The sequence below is a fragment of the Berghia stephanieae genome, chromosome 14, assembly GCF_034508935.2.
Source record: "Berghia stephanieae isolate SIO BIC M18660-M18661 chromosome 14, UCSD_Bste_1.3, whole genome shotgun sequence".
Lineage (NCBI taxonomy): Eukaryota > Metazoa > Mollusca > Gastropoda > Nudibranchia > Aeolidiidae > Berghia > Berghia stephanieae.
In genome coordinates this window covers 20,826,853-20,835,872 of record NC_088373.1, presented here as the reverse complement: position 1 = coordinate 20,835,872, position 9,020 = coordinate 20,826,853, and the positions used below count along the sequence as shown (strand labels likewise).

The window sequence follows — 9,020 nt, the reverse complement described above, 5'->3', positions numbered from 1 at the left end:
AACTCAACCAAAAGTCTGATATTTTGGCTATAAATTCAATTTTCAGCATCTTAACCACCCCGACTTAATACTGTTTTGAGGCGAGGGGTCACAAATGTGTTTTTCGATAGTACGCCAGCAGCCCTGCACCTACTACAATCAGCTAATTACTAATTGAATGGGGTCATTCATTGGCTGACCATTGGTCACGATATACTCCTCAATGTGATATTCTCACGGACACGACACGCCGATACGAGAACACGAGAACACGACACGCGTCAGGCTATTTGTGACCCATCGTCTCAAAACGGTATTATGTCGGGATGACTAAGATGCTGAAAATTAAATTTGTAGCCAGAAATATCAGACTTGCGTTGAGTTTATAAACTTTATTGAGGAGAATGAATATCTTATTTCTGGTTTGCTAAATACAAAACATTCATAATTTTGTCTAGTTTAACTTGAATTTGACTTTTTAAGCATCTGGTTCATCCCGACATAATACCGTTTTGAGACGTTGGGTCACATTTATTATCCAATGGGACAGCGTGTGACGAGTCACGTGGTGCCTAAGCACCAATCAAAACGCGATGCGGTGTTGGTTGTCCTCTTGATTTGATTGGGGATGGGTTATTTTATTACTCATGTTTTTTTTGGGGTTTTTTTTGGGTTATCATTTAATTCATCGACTCAAGAGTGGATGAGTACTTAAGTATAGATAGTATGCGCTTGGTTAAGAAGCTCACAATTTGCCCTCCGGAAGTATAACGAACCAACACACAAAACTGTGTGTAACATTGAACGTTTATAGTCAGGTTAATACAGTTTAGTGAGAATTACTCATAAACGCGGATGGCAAAAAGCAATAACAAAGACCTGAGTGACGTCAACTTCATTCTATCTATAGATAGTGGCATATTATGTAACAGCATTGTTTTATATCCATTTTTAACTTGGGTCTGACAACATCATGATACCCTTTTTAGACGATAGACCACATATTAACCAGTAGATTTTTGACCAATCAAAGCATGGTATTTGTGACACACATTCTCACGTGTTAGGACGAACATAGTTGGTTGTTTATAAACAATAACGTGAATGAAATCTACCTCTCTCAGATAATAGGATTCAATAGTCGTAACGTCACTTCTTTCCTAATGACGCATGGTAACTTAGCAACACTGGCTCTAAACTATCGGAACAATGGCGGACGCCGTATGAAATATTTCTCCGGCGAGCATAAAAGCGTATCCAGTGAAAAAAAAAACCCATAAATTTCATCATGTTTTGACTTTTACACATTCTGATCACACGACATATGAAAAGTTCTAGCCAGCATGAAAAATATAAAGTAATGATTTTTTTTTGTTTAGAACCAAGAGTGCCTCCGTTGCCGGGCGACGTGACATCAGACTATTGAATCATATTGGTATTGCTTTTTTTATACCGCCAAATAGGTGACTAGTTATCACACGATTTTCTCCATCAGATTTTAAACGTTTGAATTTACACATAGTTTTCTGTGTTGCATCTATTCATCAAGGGGTAGAACATTGTGGTATTTTACTTATACACATACCATCGATAGTAAAACCTGTGCAGTTTGTTGTATTTACCAATCATTGCCATTGTTGCTAGACTGTCATTATGACGATTGTCCGAGAGGCGTGGTTATCTACCTGTCTATTATAAAGGTCGGCTCCAATAGGATTCAATAGTCTGACGTCACGTCCGCCCAGCAACCAGCAGCTTGGTTCAAAACAAAGAAAATCGGGACTTTTTATTCTTCATGCTGGCTAGAACTTTTTCACATGTCATGTGATCAGAATGTATAAAAGTCAAAACATGATCATATTTATAATGTTTTTCTCCTCTGGATACACTTTTATGCTCGTCGGAGAAGTATTTCATAAGGGAGTCCGCAATTGTTTCGATAGTTAAGAACCAGTTATGAAGTTACTATACGTCATTACGAGGGAAGTGACGTCACAACTGTTGAAGCCTATTATGTCCTCAAAGGTTCTTTTTGCTTCTACGCGCTTTTCCCTCGTAACTCATAATCCCGTATCCAATTAATTACAAAATTTGGTTGGCTCTTGGCATGCTAGCCAGTGATCTATCTGCCTAATAGATTAAAGTGATATATTGTGTCGTCATCATCCCGAAGGGCAGGTGCCCAGGTGACCACTCACCATCATCATCATCATCACTGTGGTGAGAAATCTCAATTCATCACGCAATACGAGACTAGGGCTGGGCGATAATCGATATTAGTATTCTGTACTTATTTTAGACTTAGGGATCTAAGCGTAGCCATTGTTAAGTTATAGATAGTTCGAAGATGACGTCACTCAGGTCTTTGTTATATTTTTTTTGCCATCCGCGTTTATGAGTAATGCTCACTGAACTGTATTAACCAGACTATAAACGTTCATGGATACACACAGTTTTGTGTGTAGGTCCGTTATACTTCCGGAATGCAATGTTATGAGCTTCTTAGACAAACGCATTCTATCTATAGCCCCGACACTGACCAAAAAATGACGTCAAAATGCCAGTCTTTTTCCACAAAAGAAAACAAATTGTGAGTTGTATTCAATAGTTCAACCAATGAAATAACTTGTTTCCTTGAGCTCTACTAACGACAACTCACTAGACGGTGCAAAAACCAAATAATGACGTCAAAATGCCAGTCTTTTTCCACAAAAGAAAACAAACAGTGAGTTGTATTCAATAGTTCAACCAATGAAACAACTTGTTTCCTTGAGCTCTACTAACGACAACTCACTAGGCGCTACACAGACCTAAAAAATGACGTCAAAATATAAGTCCTAGTAGGTTCTTGTGTCAGGCTATGTTAACGATGGCTGCACTGTGTGTGTATGTGTGTGTGTGTGTTTGTGTGTGTATGTGTATGTGTGTGTGTGTGTGTATATTATGTGTGCGTGTGTGTCTATTGGTCATTTTCGGAAAGGGAGGAGAGGGGTCGGGGGGGGGGGGGGGGGGGGGTCGGGTAATAGCGTGACTAGTGTAGGACGAGGCGTGTGAAAATCAATTCAATTCAGATGCGCAGTAACAAGATTGACCTTGAACATAGAAAATATGTGACCATTGCTCTCGAAATGGTTGTATGTTTGGATGTGTCTGATGTTTAAAATTAGACTTAAAACTTACCTTTTTTTTACAATTTGAACATGTCATGTGATCAGAATGGTTAAAAGTCTAAAACATGATCAGATTTATAAGGTTTTCTCCTCTGGATACACTTTTATGCTCGTCGGAGAATTATTTCATAAGGGCGTCCGCCGTTGTTCCGATAGTTTAGAACCAGTTACAAAGTTACTATTTTGACGTGACGTCACGACTGTTGAAGCATATTTCAAGTCACTCCTTGCTTGTCGAACGGTTTGCCATCTTGTTTATTATAATATCTTTGGTCAATCATAGACTGACGAGCTCTCACTAAGTTCGCCTCTCTCTCTCTCTCTCTCTCTCTCTCTCTCTCTCTCTCTCTCTCTCTCTCTCTCATTATTACTCTAACTCTCACTTACTCAAGGATGTTGTGATTATTTTACCTAAATACATGGCATAAATAAATGTGAGATAATTTATTTCTGCCTGCGAACGTGAACGTCTCTGCTCACTAATGGTTTACAATCTTTTTTTTTTGTTCCTTTCTAATATCTTTGGTAAAACGTGTGGCTATGTGGTCTAGTGGTATGACACTCGCTTTCGGATCGGAAGGTCCTGGGTTTGAGCCTCGCTCGGCGCATAGTTGAGTCCTTGGAGAAGGCTCTTTACTCACATTTTCTCACCGTACTCAGGTGTAAAAAGAGTACCTTGCCGTTAACAGCGTTGTCTCTGTCCGAAAAACATTGTAACATCGCCTAACAGGCGCCATGTCGTCCCGTCCTACATGTTAAATGTTGCTGTTGACCAGGACCCTTTGTAAAGCGCGTTGAGCTCATTTAGTGGATATTGCCCTACAGATAGTTCTAAGATGACGTCACTCATGTCTTTGTTATTGTTTTTTGCCATCCACGTAAATGAGTACTTCTCACTAAACTATATAAACCAGACTATATAAAAGTACATGGTTACACATAGTTTTGTGTGTTTGTCCATTATACTTCCGGATGTCAATGTTGTGCGCTTCTTAGCAAAACGCATACTGTCTATGCCATCTTGGTTTTTTTTTCTAATATCTTTGGTCAAACCACCAGAATCATAGACTGGCGAGCAGCTCTCATGAGCTACGCCTCTCTCGCTCACTCTCATTCTTACTCTCACTCTCACTTACTCACGGATAAAAAAAAAACAAACAACAAAACAAAAAAAAATAGATCTTTATATAGCGCAATACCCACTAAATGATGTGCTCAAAGCGCTTTACAAAGGGTCCTTGACCAACAGCAACGCGTCACAATTAGAACAAGACAAAACGCCTGTTAGGCGATGTTACAATTTTTCACCGACGACAGAGGCAACGCTTTTGACGGCCGGGTACTCATTTGTACTTGGGTACGGTGAGAAAATGTGAGTAAAGAGCCTTTTCCAAAGACTCAACTCTGCTCACTTTTGGTTCACTGTCTTGTTTGTTGTTTTTTTCCTAATATCTTTGGTCAATCAACGAGAATCATAGACAGGCGAGCAGCTCTCACTCGCTTCACCTCTCTCGCTCACACTCTCGTCACCTCTTCCTCTCACTCTCACTTCCTCACGTCGTTCCCACCACACAATGATTCCCACCACACACTCACACGAACAAGGCGAGTGGTAAAGCTACTAATAATATAATAATGAATGGAGGACATAAATTGCCGTCCACACATTTTTATCTATAACTCGGTGGGGAAAAAAAATAAACAAACCCAACCCGTCCCAGCAATGCCATTCATTCATTCATTCACCAGCCTTGACGTGAATGAGTGAGTGAGTTAGTGAATGTATGAATGGGATAAGAAATTTCATTTCTCACTTGGACTAGACTTCGTGACTTACACAGCCTGTATAATAATAATTTTTTAAAATATTATTATGTTATGTGACCAATTGATACTAAACGGTTTTGTTTTGTTTTTGTTTTTGTTTTTTTGTTGGGCCGATGTAGATTTAAATTTTGGTGAAACTTGAATTTACGACCAGGTATTTTTTTGTGACCCATCGTTTCAAAACAGTATTATGTTCGGATGAATAGTCTGAATATTATAGGAAATTAAATTTATAGCTACAAATAATTAACAATGCGAAATTGAATGAGGTAAGCTTCAATTTAATATTATACGAAAACAGATAAAATGGACGTTTCGGGTTTCCCCTTTATCAACAAAACAGAATGAATGAAACGCTACAGACAAATGAGATAATGTGATAGTGGCGTTGTTAAGATCTTTTTGGTCAGTGTCAGGCGATAACTTTACGATGGCTACGACCAGTCACAGAAGTGCTTATAGAAGGAACGAAATGGACGTCTCTCAACACTTTTTTGTTGTTTTAAACAGTTTGGTGATTAGTTATCACTAAATTATCCCAATCAAACTACAAACAATCAAGTTTATACATAGTTTTGTGTGTTGATACGTTATATGCAGCTGGCGGATGTTGCGAGTATTTCATCTAAACGCATAGAATCAATGTATAGATAGTATGCGCTTGGCTAAGAAGCTCATAACATTGTCATCCGGAAGTATAACGGTCCAACACACAAAACTGTGTGTATCCATGAACGTTTATAGTCGGGGTAATACAGTTTAGTGAGAATCACTCACAAACGCGGATGGCAAAAAACAATAACAAAGGCTTGAGTGACGTCATCTTCGAACTATCTATAGGTTGGGTCGTCGTTGAATTTCACGTTTTTTCATAAGTGACATTTGGTGGCTTTAATGATATATCAAATTAATTTTTTTTTTTTAATTTGAGATTTATATAGCACAATATCCACTAAATGTTCTCAAAGCGCTTTACAAGGGTTCCCTGGTCTACAGCAACATTTAACATGTAGGACGGGACATGACGCCTGTTAGGCAGGCGATATTACAATTTTTCGGACAAAGACAACGCTGTTAACGGCCAGGTACTCATTTTACACCTGAGTACGGTGAGAGAATGTGAGTATAGAGCCTTTTCCAAGGACTCAACTACGCGCCGAGCGCGAGGCTCGAACCCAGGACCTTTCGATCCGAAAGCGAGTGTCATACCACTAGACCACATAGCCGCACAGTCTATATGCTATGTTATGTATTCCGTATTATTCCAGCCCTCTCATTGGAAAACCCTGTCATTTCTTAGTTAAATTTAAATACGGAGATAATTGTTGAATAATGCTTTGAACGCGTTGAATCAAATAATTTTATTCAACGATTGCAGAATATTTTCACACATTTCATTGGTGTGAGATTAGATGTATAAATGACAGTCGATGGGCATTTTAAAATTGTCGGAGAAAAATGTAATATCGCCTAACAGGCGTCATGTCATGTCTCGTCTTATATGCCACGCGTTGCTGTTGATTGGGGACTCGTGTGTAAAGCGCTTTGAGCACGTTTAGTGGATATTGCGCTATATAAATGCTCTCATTTTTGTTTTTTGTTTTTGTTTTGTTCTTTACAAAAGAAATCTAGATCTAATTAAGAGAGATGTTTGTTGTTTTCCTAAAGAATGTGACGATTTTCCTTTAGTTGGTGAGAAGATGTTAAAACTGTGTACATACATCAAGATGTTGAAACTGTGTACATCAAGATGTTGAAACTCTGTACATCAAGATGTTGAAACTGTGTAGATAATTCATTCTATTGGACTACCTCTTCGATGAACTAAAATCCATCAAATTCCATTCACCGCCTTCATTTGATTATAAATAATATTGGTAAGTAGGAATTTATTTATAACTTGGTTGAAATTTCTCCTTGTCGACGTATACATATATGCAGGTCTGACATCCGAAGCCAATTATGGGCCTAGTTTAACATTGTTGTAATGGACAATATTTTGCGTCATTTTTTAAAATATTTCCATTACAACAATGAGCCCATAATGAATTGGGTGATCAGACCTGAAAATAAGTACACGTCGCTCCTTTGTCATTAGTGGGTATTAATATACAGAAAACCAATTTCTGAGAGGCTTACCGTATAATTTTTATTTTTCATTGACTTATCAGGTTTGTAAACGTATGATTTATATATTTAATCATTTAATGATTTTCATTAACTTCAGAAGTAAAAAATTGTGCGTTTTGACCTAACATTGCCATGGATATAATATATATATATATATATATATATATATATATATATTATATATATATATATATATATATATATATATATTCATTATATTCAAAGATGTGTAAAATAGACGGTCAATATTACATAGTAAATTAGATTGAGATTATGCACTTATGTGTTATTGTATATAGCATTTATGTGATTCTTCTTGTATTATTATTATTATATATTATTATTATTATTATTATTATTATTATTATTATTATTATTATTTATTATTATTATCATTTTTATTATTATTATTATTATTATTATTATTATTATTATTATTATTATTATTATCATCATTTTTATTATTATTATTATTATTATTATTATTATTATTATTATTATTATTATTGTTATTATTATTATTATTATTATTATTATTATTATATTATTATTATTATTATTGTTATTATTATTATTATTATTATTGTTATTATTATTATTATTATCATTATTATTATTATTATTATTATTATTATTATATTATTATTATTATTATTATTATTATTATTATTATTAAACAAATGAGTGAATGAATAAATAAATGAATGCATATATGGTCATTTAATTAAGTAATAAACGAATTGATGAATAAATAGAGGAAAGAGTGAATAACAAATAAAATAATGTTTGGACGAATGAATGAATGAATGAATGAATGAATGAATGAATAAACAGAAAAATAATTATAAAAATTCACAACAGAATGCATCCGTTAACAAATAAATGAACTTATGAATGAACACACACACACACACACACACACACACACACATATATATATATATATATATATATATATATGTGTGTGTGTGTGTGTGTGTGTGTGTGTGTGTGTGAATTAACGAATTAATAAATGAATTAATTGATGAACAAATGATGAACAATTTAACATATAAACAGACTGATTTTTAAAAATGAAAGAACAAATTAATGAAAACAAAAAGTACATTTGAATTAGTGATTATCTGTAAATTTAAGAATGAATGAAGAATGTATCAATGAATGGAAGGAAGGAAGGAAGGAATTCTAAACAAATGAAAGATGGAGAGAATGAGGGAATTATCAAAATCAATTCATTGGTTGGCAATTTGGCAGACGCGATCGATCTCAAAAATCAATCAAACTTCAACTCTCTCCTTACCGATAATTTTCAGTATTTTCCCCAAAATGGAACGGCAGGCTTACCCAGTGGAAAAATTCATTCTTTAAACTAAAAAAAAAAATCTCTACATAAAACAATTTTATGTTCTTATTAATCAAACAATTATCATTCTTCAAACTTTGTGATGTACAAAATAAATCTGAATAAGAAAAATGTATGTTGTGTCGTACCAAATGTGACGATTTTGATGTAAGTGGTAAGGAGAGGGTTAATCAGCACTCTATACTTTTATCGGCCGGTCTATTTGTGACCCATCGTCTCAAAATGGTGTGAAGTCGGGATGGTTAAGATGCTGAAAATTGAATTTATAGCCAAAGTATCAGACTTGGGTTGAGTTTAAATGTTTTATAGAGGGGAATGAATATCATATTTCAGGTTACCAGAACCAATAAATTAACACTTTGACCCCTTTAGCTTTAATTTTGGCTTTTGAGTATCTGGTTCATCCCGGCATAATACCGTTTTGAGACGATGGGTCACATTTAACAAATCTTCTCGTTTTTAATAACTGGCCAATTTCTGTTGTTCATTGAACGTGTCAATATCATTACTCACAAAAAAATGAATGATAAAAGACTGTATCGTGCAGCACT

The 9,020-nt window shown here is 35.2% G+C and overlaps 1 protein-coding gene across 7 annotated transcripts in view; it reads left to right on the top strand.

Annotated features, from left to right (window-relative positions):
* The first annotated feature begins 4,737 nt into the window (after window positions 1-4,737).
* The window catches only part of LOC144960010 (uncharacterized), a 147,985-nt gene continuing 143,702 nt past the window's right edge, over window positions 4,738-9,020 (top strand). Inside the window, exons 1-2 of one of the 7 annotated variants that reach the window (XM_078892949.1) lie at window positions 4,738-4,761; window positions 6,645-6,853. The gene's annotated coding sequence lies outside the window, so the exon portion shown is untranslated. Of the gene's footprint in view, window positions 4,994-6,644; window positions 6,854-9,020 lie in introns of all 7 variants that reach the window. The other 6 variants (XM_078892952.1, XM_078892953.1, XM_078892950.1 and 3 more) reach the window with 6 other exon arrangements.